The sequence below is a fragment of the Carcharhinus amblyrhynchos genome, chromosome 14 (genome assembly GCF_965287045.1).
Source record: "Carcharhinus amblyrhynchos chromosome 14, sCarAmb.v2.hapA, whole genome shotgun sequence".
NCBI lineage: Eukaryota > Metazoa > Chordata > Chondrichthyes > Carcharhiniformes > Carcharhinidae > Carcharhinus > Carcharhinus amblyrhynchos.
Genome location: NC_137337.1, coordinates 72,061,497 through 72,076,819, shown reverse-complemented (window position 1 = coordinate 72,076,819; position 15,323 = coordinate 72,061,497). Strand labels below are relative to the sequence as shown.

At 47.3% G+C, this 15,323-nt stretch overlaps 1 protein-coding gene across 1 annotated transcript in view; it reads left to right on the top strand.

Annotated features, from left to right (window-relative positions):
• Positions 1 to 15,323, top strand: part of dcaf5 (ddb1 and cul4 associated factor 5) — an 86,684-nt gene that overhangs the window by 769 nt on the left and 70,592 nt on the right. The gene's annotated exons all lie outside the window — the stretch shown is intronic.

The window sequence follows — 15,323 nt, the reverse complement described above, 5'->3', positions numbered from 1 at the left end:
CCCCCCCCCCCAAATCTCTCTCTCCCCCCCCCACCAATCTCTCTCCCCCCCCCACCAATCTCTCTCTCCCCCCCCCCCACCAATCTCTCTCTCCCCCCCCCCCACCAATCTCTCTCTCCCCCCCCCCCACCAATCTCTCTCTCCCCCCCCCCCACCAATCTCTCTCTCCCCCCCCCCCCGCCAATCTCTCTCTCCCCCCCCCCCGCCAATCTCTCTCTCCCCCCCCCCGCCAATCTCTCTCTCCCCCCCCCCGCCAATCTCTCTCTCCCCCCCCCCCCGCCAATCTCTCTCTCCCCCCCCCCCGCCAATCTCTCTCTCCCCCCCCCCGCCAATCTCTCTCTCCCCCCCCCCGCCAATCTCTCTCTCCCCCCCCCGCCAATCTCTCTCTCCCCCCCCCCACCAATCTCTCTCTTCCCCCCCCCCACCAATCTCTCTCTTCCCCCCCCCACCAATCTCTCTCTTTCCCCCCCCCCCCACCAATCTCTCTCTTTCCCCCCCCCCCCACCAATCTCTCTCTCCCCCCCCCCCACCAATCTCTCTCTTCCCCCCCCCCACCAATCTCTCTCTTCCCCCCCCCCACCAATCTCTCTCTTCCCCCCCCCCCACCAATCTCTCTCTTCCCCCCCCCCCACCAATCTCTCTCTTCCCCCCCCCCCACCAATCTCTCTCTTCCCCCCCCCCACCAATCTCTCTCTTCCCCCCCCCCCACCAATCTCTCTCTCCCCCCCCCCCACCAATCTCTCTCTCTCCCCCCCCCCCACCAATCTCTCTCTCCCCCCCCCCCCCACCAATCTCTCTCTCCCCCCCCCCCCCACCAATCTCTCTCTCCCCCCCCACCACCAATCGCTCTCTCCCCCCCCCACCAATCTCTCTCTCTCCCCCACCCCCCCACCAATCTCTCTCTCCCCCACCCCCCCACCAATCTCTCTCTCTCTCCCCCCCCCCCCACCAATATCTCTCTCCCCCCCCCCACCAATATCTCCCCCCCCCCCCCCCCGGCCCATCTCTCTCGGCCTCCCCCCACCCCATCCTCTCTTGCCCCCCCCCCACCCACCCCCTCCTCTCTTGCCCTCCCCCCACCCACCCCCTCCTCCTCTCTTGCCCTCCCCCCACCCACCCCCTCCTCCTCTCTTGCCCTCCCCCCACCCACCCCCTCCTCCTCTCTTGCCCTCCCCCCACCCACCCCCTCCTCCTCTCTTGCCCTCCCCCCACCCACCCCCTCCTCCTCTCTTGCCCTCCCCCCACCCACCCCCTCCTCCTCTCTTGCCCTCCCCCCACCCACCCCCTCCTCCTCTCTTGCCCTCCCCCCACCCACCCCCTCCTCCTCTCTTGCCCTCCCCCCACCCACCCCCTCCTCTTTCGGCGCCCCCCCCCCCCACCCCCTCCCTTTCTCTCTTGGCGCCCCCCCACCCCCTCCCTCTCTCTCTCTCTCTCTCTCTCGGCGCCCCCCCACCCCCTCCCTCTCTCTCGGCGCCCCCCCCCCCCCCCACCCCCTCCCTCTCTCTCGGCGCCCCCCACCCCCTCCCTCTCTCTCGGCGCCCCTCCCCCCCCCACCCCCTCTCTCTCTCTCGGTGCCCCTCCCCCCCCACCCCCTCCCTCTCTCTCGGCGCCCCTCCCCCTCCCCCTCTCTCTCTGCGCCCCCACCCCTCCGTCCCTACCTCCCACCCCCTCCCTCTCTCCTTCGGCCCTCCCAATCTCTCCATCTTTTCTCATGGGCACAATGTTGTCTTTTAAAAAGCATTTGGATAATTACATGGGTAAGATGGCTGTAAAGGGGTATTGGCCAAATGTGGGCAATTGGGACTAGCTTTGGGGTTTTACAAAAGTTGGGCTGAAACGCCTGTTTCCATACTGTAAGCCACTATGATTTTATTGGAATGTTTAACTTCTTTTACTGGGGAGTGGGGATAAGTTACCTGTTCATTGAAAAGGTGGTACTCCCCAGTGTGCCTGACACCCACAAAACGAAATGAGGAATAATTGGACTGTGGGTCTGGATTGAGCCATGCGACTTATGAAGATTCCAAATTTGATGCCCGCTCCATGACAGCGAGGCTGACGAGATGTTACTGTTAGCCTCTGCATGCCGTGAGTCATGGACGTTAAAATCAGCTCCTGCTTCTGATTGCTACCCATATATCTCTGTTATTATATTTGAATGACACCCGTCATAGGCTGGCACAGTGGTTACCACTGCTGCCTCATAGCACCAGGGACCCGGGTCCAATTCTGATCTTAGGGCACTGTCTGTGTGGAGTCTGCACATTCTCCCTGTGTCTGTGTGGGTTTCCTCTGGATGTTCCAATTTCCTCCCACACTCCAAAGATGTGCAGGTTAGGTGGATTGGCCATGTTAAATTGCCTCATAGTGTCAGGGGGAATAGCACGGTAAATACGTGGGCTTAAGGGAAAGGGGCCTGGGTGGGATTGTGGTTTGTGCAGACTTGATAGCTGAATGGCCTTATCCTGCACTGTAGGGATTCTAACAGCACTGGGGCAGTACCTACGCTACATGTACTGCAATGATTTAAGGGGGCAGTTCACCACCACCTTTTCAAGGGTACATGAGAAAGGAAAGCAGGAGTGGGCCAATAGGCCCTTTAAGTCTGTCCCACTGTTCAATATGATCATGGCTGATCTATGGTGGCTTCAGCTCCTCATAGAATCCCTACAACACAGAAGGAGGCCATTTGGCCCATCGATACTGCATCAACAAAAATCACACCCAGGCCCTATCCCCTTAACTCCCCACATATTTACCTTGCTAGTCCCCCTGATACTTGGGCAGTTCAGCATGACCAATCAATCTAAACAGCACGTCTTTGGAGTGTGGGAGAAAACCGGGGCAAATCCCCCCATAATGTTAAACACCAAGTAAATCTAAAACCTTGACTGTCTCTGCTATAAGGAGAATAGTCCCAGCTATTCTGGACTCTCTGTTTTTTGATGCTCCTCATCCTTAATGCAATTGGACGACACGGTGGCACAGTGGTTAGCACGGCTACTTCACTACCTGCCTTGGTGGTTATTTTCCAGACATCGCTGGATTCCGGGGAAGTGCCGGAAGATTGGAAAGCGGCTAATGTTACGCCGTTGTTTAAGAAGGGTGCCAGGCAAAGGGCAGGGAATTATAGGCTGGTTAGTTTAACGTCTGTTGTAGGTAAAATGTTAGAATCCGTCATCAAGGAGGAAATAGCGAGGCATCTTGAGGGGAATTGCTTGATAGAGCAGACGCAGCACGGTTTCGTTAAAGGGAAGTCGTGTCTGACAAATTTACTGGAGTTCTATGAGGATGTGTCTAGGGCGGTGGATAGAGGAGAGCAGGTGGATGTGGTCTTTCTGGATTTTCAGAAGGCGTTTGACAAGGTACCTCACAAGAGGTTATTGCAGAAGGTCAGGGGACATGGAGTTGGGGGTAGGGTGTTAGCATGGATAGAGGATTGGTTGTCAAAAAGGAGGCAGAGAGTGGGGGTCAATGGGTGCTATTCGGATTGGCGGATGGTGACTAGTGGAGTGCCCCAGGGGTCGGTGCTGGGGCCTCAGCTATTTACCATTTATGTAGATGACCTGGAGGAGGGAACCGAGTGTATGGTGTCGAAATTTGCTGATGACACCAAGATTGGTGGAACAGCAAATTGTGCGGAGGGTGTGGAGAGTCTACAGTAGGATCTAGATAGGCTGGGCAAATGGGCCAGGAAATGGCAAATGGAATTTAATGTTGGCAAGTGCGAGGTGGTCCATTTTGGTAGGAATAATGGTAGGAAGGATTATTACTTACGTGGCAAAAAACTGCAGCAGGCGACGGTGCAGAGGGACCTCGGGGTCCTTGTGCATGAGTCGCAAAAACCCAGCTTGCAGGTGCAGCAGGTGGTCAGGAAGGCTAATAGGATGCTGGCCTTCATAGCGAGGGGGATTGAATATAAAAGTAGGGAGGTCTTGCTGCAGCTGTATAGGGCATTGGTGAGGCTGCAGCTGGAGTAGTGTGTGCAGCTTTGGGCGCCGTACTTACGCAAGGATATTTTGGCCTTGGAGGGAGTGCAGAGGAGGTTTACTAGGCTGATGCCGGAGTTGAGGGGGTTGAGCTATGAGGAGAGGCTGAATAAACTAGGCTTGTACTCGTTAGAGTTTAGAAGAATGAGGGGAGATCTCATTGAGACGTATAAGATGATGAATGGGATGGATAGGATAGAGGTGGAGAGACTCTTCCCGCTCAGAAAGGATAGTAGGACTAGGGGGCACAGCCTCAAGATAAAGGGGGGGGCGGTTTAGAACGGAGTTGAGGAGGAACTTCTTCACTCAAAGGGTGGTGAATGTCTGGAATTCTCTGCCCGTTGAAGTGGTGGAGGCTACCTCGCTAAATATTTTTAAGACGCGGGTTGATGGGTTTTTGATAAGGGAGGGGATTAAGGGTTATGGGGAGAGGGCGGGAATGTGGAACTGAGCCACGACAGATCAGCCATGATCTTATTGAATGGCGGGGCCGGCTCGAAGGGCTAGGTGGCCTACTCCTGCTCCTATTTCTTATGTTCTTATGTTCACAGCGCCAGAGACCCGGGTTCAATTCAAGACTTGGGTCGGTGTGTGTGTGGAATTTGCATGTTCTCCCTGAGTCTGCGTGGGTTTCCTCCCACAGTCCAAAAGGCTTGCTGGTTAGGTGTATTGGCATGCTAAATTTTCGCTCAATATACCTGAACAAACACCAGAATGTGGCAACTAGGGATTTTCACATAACTTCTTTGCAGTGTGAATGTAAGCCCTACTTATAAAGATACTAATAAATGCATTTAAACTTTAATTCTAATAAGTTTGCTCTTCAGCCTTGTGCGTGATAAAATATCAGCTGAGTCCTAACCAGCGATTTATAAAATCTAATGTAACTTTCTTGCTTTCATATTCTTAATGTGGAGGTGCCAGCATTGGACTGGGGTGGCACAGTAAGAAGACTTACAACACCAGGTTAAAGTCCAACAGGTTTATTTGGAATCACAAGTTTTCGGAGTGCTGCTCCTTCATCAGGTGAGTGCTCCAAAAACTCATGATGCCAAATAAACCTGTTAGACCTTAACCTGGTGTTGTGAGACTTATTACTGTTCATATTAAGGCCTGGACTTTACAGCCGATAATGACAGGGAAATGGTCAGTGAAACTCATTGCAACTTCTGGAGTCTGTACGTGTGTAGGTAAATATGGAAAATTCAGAACCTGCTGTCAGTGATTCTGTGCTTCCCCATAGAGTGAGAAGTTGCACAACACCAGGTTAAAGTCCAACAGGTTTATTTGGTGGCAAAAGCCACTAGCTATCGGAGCGCTGCTCCTTCATCAGGTGAGTGTGAGTTCTGTTCACAAACAGGTTATATAAAGACAAACTCATTTTACAGAATAATGATTGGAATGTAAGTCTTTACAGCAAATCAAGTCTTAAAGGTACAGACAATGTGAGTGAAGAGAGTGTTAAGCATGGGTTAAAGAGATGTGTTTAACCTTTTAACTTTAACCTTGTGTTGTGAGACTCCTTACTGTGTTTGCCCCAGTCCAGCGCCGGCATCTCCACATCATGACTTTCCCATAGAGTGCCATCTTATCAAACCTTCAGATACCATGAAGTAGAAATCACTGAAGTGACCAAAACTTGTTAAAAGAATCCTTGGAAAACCTATAGAATGTTGAATGAGGTTTTTGATTTGAATTATTATTGTGACATGTATTGGTATACAGTGAAAAGTATTATTTCTTGCATGCAATCCAGATAAAGCATACTGTTCAAGTACATAGAGGGGAAGGAAAAGAGAAGGCACAGAACATAGTGTTACAGCCATACCCAAGGTGTAGAGAAAGACAAACTTAATATGAGGTAGGTCCATTGAAAAGTCTGATGGCAGCAGGGAAGAAGCTGTTTTTGCATCGGTTGGTACAAGATCTCAGACTTATGAATCATTTTCCCAATGGAAGAAGTTGGAAGAGAGTATGTCCGGAGTGCATGAGGTCCTTGATTATGCTGGCTGCTTTCCCGATATAGCAGAAAGTGTAGATGGTGTCAGTGGATGGGAGGCTGGTTTGCATGAGGTTGGCTACGTGCACAACCCTTTGCAGTTTCTTGCAGTCTTAGTCAGAGCAGAAGCCAGACCAGGCTGTGATACATCTGGAAAGGATGCTTTCTATGGAGCATCTCTAGAAATTATTGAGAGTTAAAGTTGTAAGTCTTTACAGCATTGTAAAGTTGGTGAATTTGCTTAGCCTGTTGAGAAAGTAGAGGCATTGGTGGGCTTTCTTAACTATAATGTTGGCATGGAGGGACCAGGACAGGTTGTCGGTGAACTGTGTTTTTAATAACATACTAAATTCATAACTGCTGTTCATCAGATTCACTGGCCCTGAAGTGCTGTCTTTAAATCTGCAGAATGTCAACTTTCTCCATTTTGATGATGGCCATATTTTTAATTTCTTAAAATAATGTTATTTCTGCTTCAACCTTAACACCACTCTCTGTAAAATGTTAATAAAGAGAGAAACATTAAGTGGGTATTACTGGATTAAAGCAAATTACTGTAGATGCTGGAATCTGAAACCAGAAGAGAAAATGCTGGAAAATCTCAGCAGGTCAGGCAGCATCTGTAAGGAGAGAAAAGAGCTGATGTTTCGAGACCAGGTGACCCTTTGTCGAAGCTAAAAGGCATAGATCGTTGGAGATATTTAGATGCAGGCTGAGAGAATGAAAGATGAGTCATAGCCACAAAAACAAGCGGAAAGGCTGCTAATGGCAGTCCATAGAGAGAATAGAAGGTGAGAATGGCCACACGGCAGAGAAGCTGAAATCAGAGGATAAACTGTGACAGATGAAGATGTAGCGGGGTGGGGGATGGTTGGGAGAGAGTTAAATGGAGAGAATAGGGTGGAAGAATGCGGGGGAAAGAAAAATAAAGAAATAAAAGGTAGAAAACAGTTAAAAATTAAATCAAATGAAAACAAAGGGGTCGGGGTGGGGGAGAGCAAATCATCTGAAGTTGCTGAATTCGATGTTGAGACCAGAAGGCTGTAATGTGCCTGGCTGGAGATGAATTTTTAAAAGCAGCACCTCGGCCTTTTGGCTAAGATGCAAATGAGATCAAGCCTTGAAGGAGGAGGTATCTTACTCCAATCAGCTTGGATCATGTAGATCAAACCCAAGAGAGGAGGTGAGAGCCCTGTCTTGTCAGCTTTGATTGGGAATGTCTCAACTTGTTGAGACTCTGAATTGGACTTGATTTGATTGAATTGGAATAAAAACAAAAAAAAAATTGTCTCTCCTCACTCTCCCTTCCCAATCTTTCACTCCGGAGTTTCCTGCATTCAGTTTCATCTGCTGTGTGGCTGTCCTGTTGAATTTGTTCCATCCTTCTTGGTATTTCCACATGTTCATCTGCAAACTTTCAAATTAGACCCATAAAATCCAAGCTCACATCATTGGTATATAGTAAAAGAGCAGTGGTCCTATTACCAACTCCTGGGCAACACCAATGTATATTCCTCCTCCTGCTCCTCCTCTTGCCCACACACACACACACACACACACACACACACACAGAGCCACCACCACCACCACCACCACCAAGTCCAACAGCACCCGTTCACCACAATTCTCAGTATTTTGTCACTTCGCCAATTTTGTATCAATGCTGGGAGATAGTCCCATTGGTCACATGGTGTTTGCGAGCAACTCTTTTTATGTTCTATGTTATTAAACATCTTTTAAAATTAGGTGTGAACAGTACAAAATACACAACCCCCACTGACTCCCATCAGTTACTTCAAAAAAACCGATGAATGGCAAATGGAGTTTAGAAACATAGAACAGTACAGCCCGGTACAGGCCCTTCAGCCCTCAGTGTTGTGCCGAGCTATGCCCAATCCCAAGATCAAGCTATCCCATTCCCTATCATTCTGGTGTGCTCCATGTGCCTATCCAATAACCGCTTGAAAGTGTCCGACTCCACTATCACAGCAGGCAGTGTATTCCACACCCAACCACACTCTGAGTGAAGAATCTACCTCGGACATCCCTCCTATATCTCCCACCATGAACCTTATAGTTATGCTCCCTAGTAACAGCTACATCCACCCGAGGAAATAGTTTCTGCACGTCCACTCTATCTATCCCCCTCATCATCTTATAAACCTCTATTAAGTCGCCTCTCATCCTCCTCAGCTCTAAAGAGACAGCTCCCTTAATCTTTCCTCATAAGACCGAACCTCCAAACCAAGATATTGGTAAATCTCCTCTGCATTCTCTCCAATGCTTCCACATCCTTCTTATAGTGAGGTGACCAGAACTGAACACAATATTCCAAATTGGTCTCACCCACATCCGGTATTGTTGCAGCATAACCCCATGGATCTTAAACTCAAACCCCCTGTTAATAAATGCTAACACACTATAAGCCTTCTTCACGGCTCTATCCACTTGAGTGGCAACCTTCAGAGATCTGTGGATATGAACCCCAAGATCTCTTTGTTCTTCCACATTCCTCAGAACCCTGCCGTTGACCTGTAATCCGCATTCAAGTTTGTCCTACCAAAATGAATCACCTTGCAGTTATATTTAGATAAATATGAAGTGATGCATTTTGTTCAATCGAACCAGGGCAAAACTTACTCAGTTAATGGTAGGGGCGTTGGGGAGAGTTATAGAACAAAGAGGTCTAAGTATACAGGTTCATAGTGCTTAGAAAATGGAGTCACAGGTGGTCAGAGTGGTAGAGAAGGCATTTGGCATGCTTGGTTTCATTGGTCAGAACATTGAATACAGGAGTTGGGACATCTTGTTGAAGTTGTACAGGGCATTTGTAAGGCCACATTTGGAATACTGTGTACCGTTCTGGTCGCCTCATTATATACACGCACAAAGGAGAAAGAGTGCAGAAATGATTTACTAAGACACTACCAGGACTTGATGGTTTGAGTTATAAGGAGAGGCTGGATAGATTGGCCTGCTTTTCCCTGGAGCATAGGAGGATTCGGGGTGATCTTATAAAGCTCTATAAAATAATGAGGGGCGTAGATAATGAGGGGCGTAGATGAGGTAGATAGTCAACATCGTTTTCCAACGGTAGAGGACTCTAAAACTAGAGGGCATAGGTTTAAGGTGAGAGGGAAGAGATACAAGAGAGTCCAGAGGGGCAATCTTTGCACAGGGTGGTGAGTGTCTGGAACAAATTGCCCAGTGGTGGTAGTAGAGGTGGGTGTACTTCTCTTTTCCACCTTCTCCCGTTGGGAAAAAGATACAAAAATCTGAGATCACGTACCAACAGACTCGAACAACTTCTTCCCTGCTGCTGTCAGACTTTTGAAAGGAGTTACCTTGCATTAAGCTGATCTTTCTCTACATCCTAGCTATGACTGTAACATTACATTCTGCACTCTCTCCTTTCCTTCTCCATGAACAGTGTGCTTTGTTTGTATAGCGCGCAAGAAACAATACTTTTCACTGTATGTTAATACACGTGACAATGATAAATCAAATAATAGACCAGATCAAAATTTTGTCTTTTAAAAAGCATTTAGACGGTTATCTGGGCAAGATTGGTTTAGAGAGATATGGGCCAAATGTGGGCAGTTGGGACTAGCTTAATACTAAAAACTAGGTGGCATGGACAAGTTGAGTTGAACAGCCTATTTCCGTGCTGTAAACCTCTGACTAACTTGATCACGGTTGCCAGACCCGATTTGCCTTTAACAAGTCTTAGCTAGCTGCCATGTATGACCTCATGTTTTTCGGAGTGATGGTGAATTTTGTCCTGATTTTTTTGTCTCTCGGTTTCCCCACGACTGATATTGGGGTGACTGGGTCGTAGTTATCAAGTGTATTCTTCTCCCCTTTCTTTGAATAGGAGGGCCTTTCATATGAGGAGAGACTAAATCGGTTAGGATTATATTCACTGGCGTTTAGAAGAGTGAGAGGGGATCTCACTGAAACTTATAAAATTGTAACAGGATTAGATAGGGTAGATTCAGAAAGAACGTTCCCGATTGTGGGGGAGTCCAGAACTAGAGTTCATAGTTTGAGAATAAGGGGTAAACCTTTTAGAACTGAGGTGAGGAGAAATTTTTTGAATGTGTTGAATTCAGTACCACAGAAAGTAATTGAAGCCAAAATGTCTGATTTCAAGAAGAAATTAGACATAGCTCTTGGGGTTAAAGGGAAATGGGAGGAAGGGGAATCAGGATATTGAATTTGATGATCGGCTATAATCAAAATGAATGGCGGAGCAGGCTCAAAGGGCTGAATGGCCTACTCCTGCTTCCAGTTTCAATGGGTGTAATATGTGTAATCCTCCAGTCTTCTGGCACAACTCTCAAATCCAAGTGGGTACAAAGGACTGTTTCTAGAGCCTCTGCTCTCTCCACCTTTACGCTTTGTAAAATTTATTACTTTTGTTTTAGCTGTGAACCTCTGACAGTGATTTTAGTTGCAGCAGCAATTGGACCACGTGCTCTTTACATTTCACAGTGGGCTCACGTTGTCCAGTGTAACCCAAGAGTAACTTCGGTAACTTCACCATACGAATGAAATATTTGTGTATTTATCCTCCATATTAAAACTTTTCCAATTAAAACCCTGGTAAGATGAGGTCTGTATTGAATGATTATATTGCTTTATGTCAGATGTGCTTAAAGAGCAACAGTTATGCTCATCAGAATAACCCTTTGCATAATAATACAAAATGAACAAATCTATGTTTTTGCATGTCTGTCCTCCTTGAATGAAAGAAAATAACAGATAATTAAACTGTTACGCTCTCTTTCTGAGCCTAGCCACACTTTTCTCATGCAGCTTTCTGCTTTAAAAAAGCCTGCTCGACTTGCAGCCTTACAGCCTTGCAGACGCAACACGGTTTCATTAAAGGGAAGTCGTGTCTGACAAATTTACTGGAGTTCTATGAGGATGTGTCTAGGGCAGTGGATAGAGGAGAGCCGGTGGATGTGGTCTTTCTGGATTTTCAGAAGGCGTTTGACAAGGTACCTCACAAGAGGTTATTGCAGAAGGTCAGGGGACATGGAGTTGGGGGTAGGGTGTTAGCGTGGATAGAGGATTGGTTGTCAAATAGGAGGCAGAGAGTGGGGGTCAATGGGTGCTATTCGGATTGGCGGTTGGTGACTAGTGGGGTGCCCCAGGGGTCGGTGCTGGGGCCTCAGCTATTTACCATTTATATAGATGATCTGGAGGAGGGAACCGAGTGTAGGGTGCCGAAATTTGCTGATGACACCAAGATTGGGGGAACTGCAAATTGTGCGGAGGGTGTGGAGAGTCTGCAGAAGGATCTAGATAGGCTGGGCGAATGGGCCAGGAAATGGCAAATGGAATTTAATGTTGGCAAGTGTGAGGTGGTCCACTTTGGTAGGAAGAATGGTAGGAAGGACTATTACTTACGTGGCGTAAAACTGCAGCAGGCGACGGTGCAGAGGGACCTCGGGGTCCTTGTGCATGAGTCGCAAAAACCCAGCTTGCAGGTGCAGCAGGTGGTCAGGAAGGCGAATGGGATGCTGGCCTTCATAGCGAGGGGGATTGAATATAAAAGTAGGGAGGTCTTGCTGCAGCTGTATAGGGCATTGGTGAGGCCGCAGCTGGAGTACTGTGTGCAGTTTTGGGCGCCGCACCTGCGCAAGGATATTTTGGCCTTGGAGGGAGTGCAGAGGAGGTTTACTAGGCTGATGCCGGAGTTGAGGGGGTTGAGCTATGAGGAGAGGCTGAATAAACTAGGCTTGTACTCGTTAGAGTTTAGAAGAATGAGGGGAGATCTCATTGAGACGTATAAGATGATGAATGGGATGGATAGGATAGAGGTGGAGAGACTCTTCCCGCTCAGAAAGGATAGTAGGACTAGGGGGCACAGCCTCAAGGTAAAGGGGGGGGCGGTTTAGAACGGAGTTGAGGAGGAACTTCTTCACTCAAAGGGTGGTGAATCTCTGGAATTCTCTGCCCGTTGAAGTGGTGGAGGCTGCCTCGCTAAATATTTTTAAGAAGCGGGTTGATGGGTTCTTGATAAGAGAGGGGATTAAGGGTTATGGGGAGAGGGCGGGAAAGTGGAACTGAGCCACGACAGATCAGCCATGATCTTATTGAATGGCGGGGCAGGCTCGAAGGGCTAGATGGCCTACTCCTGCTCCTATTTCTTATGTTCTTAGTTGTACCTGACAATGAAACGTTTCCATTTCAGGGGGAAATTCGCAGGGCTATAGGGATAGAATAGGGTGGTGGGGTTAATTAGTTCATAGAATGTGATTGTACAGTCTCCACAGTACGGAAGATGGTCATTCGACCCATCGAGTTTGCACCAACAGCAATCCCACCCGTATCTACCTTGCTAATCCCTCTAACCCACGCATCCTGGGACACTGAGGGGCAATCTTGCATGGCCAATGCACCAAACCTGCACATCTTTAGACTGTGGGAGGAAACTGGAGCACCTGGAGGAAACCCACACAGACATGGGGAGAACATGCAAACTCCATAAAGACAGTGAGCCAAGCCGGGAGTTGAACCCAGTTCCCTGGAACTGTGAGGCAGCAGTGCTAACCATCGAGCCATTCCTTCAAAGAGCCAACAGAGGCAGGGTGGGCTCAGTGACCCCTTTCTGTGCAGTAAAATTCTATGCTTTTGATTTTTATCTTTGGCATTCAGAAGCAAAACCCTGCCAGTTCACACATTTCTTAACAATGGGTGTGAGGTATTTACTAATAAGTTAATTAATTGTTTATTCTTTAAATTGTTTGGGGGAAAATAACACCAGTGTTTATCTCTTTAACCTATGATTCATCTTTCAGCGAGATTTAAAAAAACTCCTGTAAATCGCTTTAAATGACTATTATTTAAAACTTGTTTTATTTTGCCAAGTGCTTTCTGTGGGAAAATGGTGAGAGAATTCTTCCAATGTGATGTCACTGTACTTAATCAAGGAAGAGGGAGTGGGGCAATTGATGAGCCATTTAAGGTGTACAATCTCTCTGGTTGTAGGGGAAGTGAAGAGGATCATAGGTTGTGTTGCAAAGCAATTTTTGAACAAATTGAAGGACACTAAGGCTGTGAATGGTTCTGATAATACACTTACGCAATTGTTGCATCCGGTTTAATTCCCACATAATGTTAAGAATAACTAGGATCTGGAGGTAGGAACGAGACTTCTTGGGTGTCAAAATATGTCCCAGTGTAGGAGTATTGTAGGCATAGTTGGGAAAGTGGCCAAGGTTTTTAAAGCTTTTAAAGATGAAATGACTGGATGTAAGCTGGATAAGGTATTTTAAATTGATAGAGCAGAACTACTAAATCTGGAGGCAAAGCATTAGCTGAAATACCAGAAGTATTTGTTGTCAACTTACTATCCTTCACAACAAGTACTGTGATATGGTTGGTACAGTATTGTTACAATGCTTTAAAAGAAAGCTGACAGTTTCTGAGATGAGATCTTCAGTTTTAAAGAGCTAGTTAGCAAGCTAGTTAGAGGGCAGCACAATGACACGGTGGTTAGCATTGCTGCCTCACAGCTCTGGAGAACTGGGTTCGATTCCCAGCTTGGGTCATTGTCTGTGTGGAGTTTGCACATTCTCCCTGTGTCTGCATGGGTTTCCTCCAGGTGCTCCGGTTTCCTTCCACAATCCAAAGATGCGCGGGTTAGGTGCATTGGCCATGATAAGTTGTCCTTTAGTGTTACGGGGATGGGGCCTGGGTGGGATTGTGGTCAGTGCAGACTCGATGGGCTGAATGGCCTCCTTCTGCACTGTTGGATTCTAAGTGCTGCTTGAGAACACTGCCAGCCATACCTTCTGTCACTTTGATAATTGGGAGTCAGCTGCTGGGATTGAAATTGGCCAAATTAGATTTGTCTTGCTTTTTGTTGATAGGAAATACCTGGACAATTTTCCACCCTGTTGTTTAGATGCCAGTGCTTTAACTGCATAGTAATGGCTGCAGTGTAGAGGCACAGCTAGTTCCAGAGCACTACTTCAGCACCACAGCTGAGACGATGTCATGCCTCCGTGCCTTTTCTGTATCCAACCACTTCTTGATATCTTGGAGTGAATCAAATTGTCCAATGGCTGACGCACATGATGCTGGGGTCTTCAGGAGATGGTTCATCTGCTCGACACATCTGGCTGAAGGTGGTTGCATCTGTCTGCTTTGTGAATAGCTGCTTTGGAAACTGTTTATGAAAGATACAGGAAGTGCATTTATTTAGCAACATTTTCAAGTTCAGAGGGAAGATTGAGGGAAGAATCTTAGCCAAAGCACTGGGGGAGGTGTCACGTATAAGTGGGCAGATGAGGTCACGTGGATGGTGGTACATCTGGCAGAGCTGTGCTCTCTCCATACTTCAGTCTAGCTATTATCTTCAAGTCTTTGAAGTGGGACTTGAATCTACGACCTACTTTCTCAGATGCAAAAGCACTCGATTCTAATACCTAGTCACAAAGCAAACATTGCAACACTGAATGGATTTCTAAGTTCCATTATTGGCATTGGAGGCATGCTGAAATTGTGAAAAGTGCTTCATCAGTACTGAACAAACTTGTCCCCATTGTGACCCCAGCAGTTAAAATTGTTGTGCATGTGGAAGTGCAGTTGGAGGATGGTGGGGAGACAGAATTGTTAGAGTAGGATGAGGGAGTTGCAGTGTCATTTTTTAATTCATTCTTGGGACATGGGCATCACTGGCTGGCCAGCATTTGTTGCCCTTGCTCAAAGGGCAGTTGAGAGTCAACCATATTGCTATGGCCCTGGAGTTACATGTAAGCCAGACCAGGTAAGGACGGCAGATTTCCTTCTGTGAAGGACATCAGTTTAAGTTAAGTTTTCAAGTTAAGTTTTTAAGTTTATTTATTAGTGTCACAAGTAGGCTTACATTAACACTGCAATTTACAGTGAAAGTAAACCAGATGGGCTTTTCTGACAATCGACAATGGTTTCATGGTCATCAGTAGATTCTTAATTCCAGGTATTTTTTGTTGAATTTAAATTCCACCATCTGCTGTGGCGGGATTTGAACCGGGGTCCCCAGAACATTAGTTGAGTTTCTGAATTAATAGTCTAGTGATAATACCACTCGGTCATCACCTCCCCAATAACATTTCGTAAATTTTGAACTTTGCCTTTCTTTCCGGTGGCTTTATGTAGATAGGGTTGTCAACTCGTTTAATAGGATCAGACATACTTGTACATAAGAACGTAAGAAATAGGAGCAGGAGTAGGCCATCTAGCCCTTTAAGCCTGCCCCACCATTCAATAAGATCATGGCTGATCTGTCGTGGCTCAGTTCCACTTTCCCGCCATCTCCCCATAACCCTTAATCCCCTCTC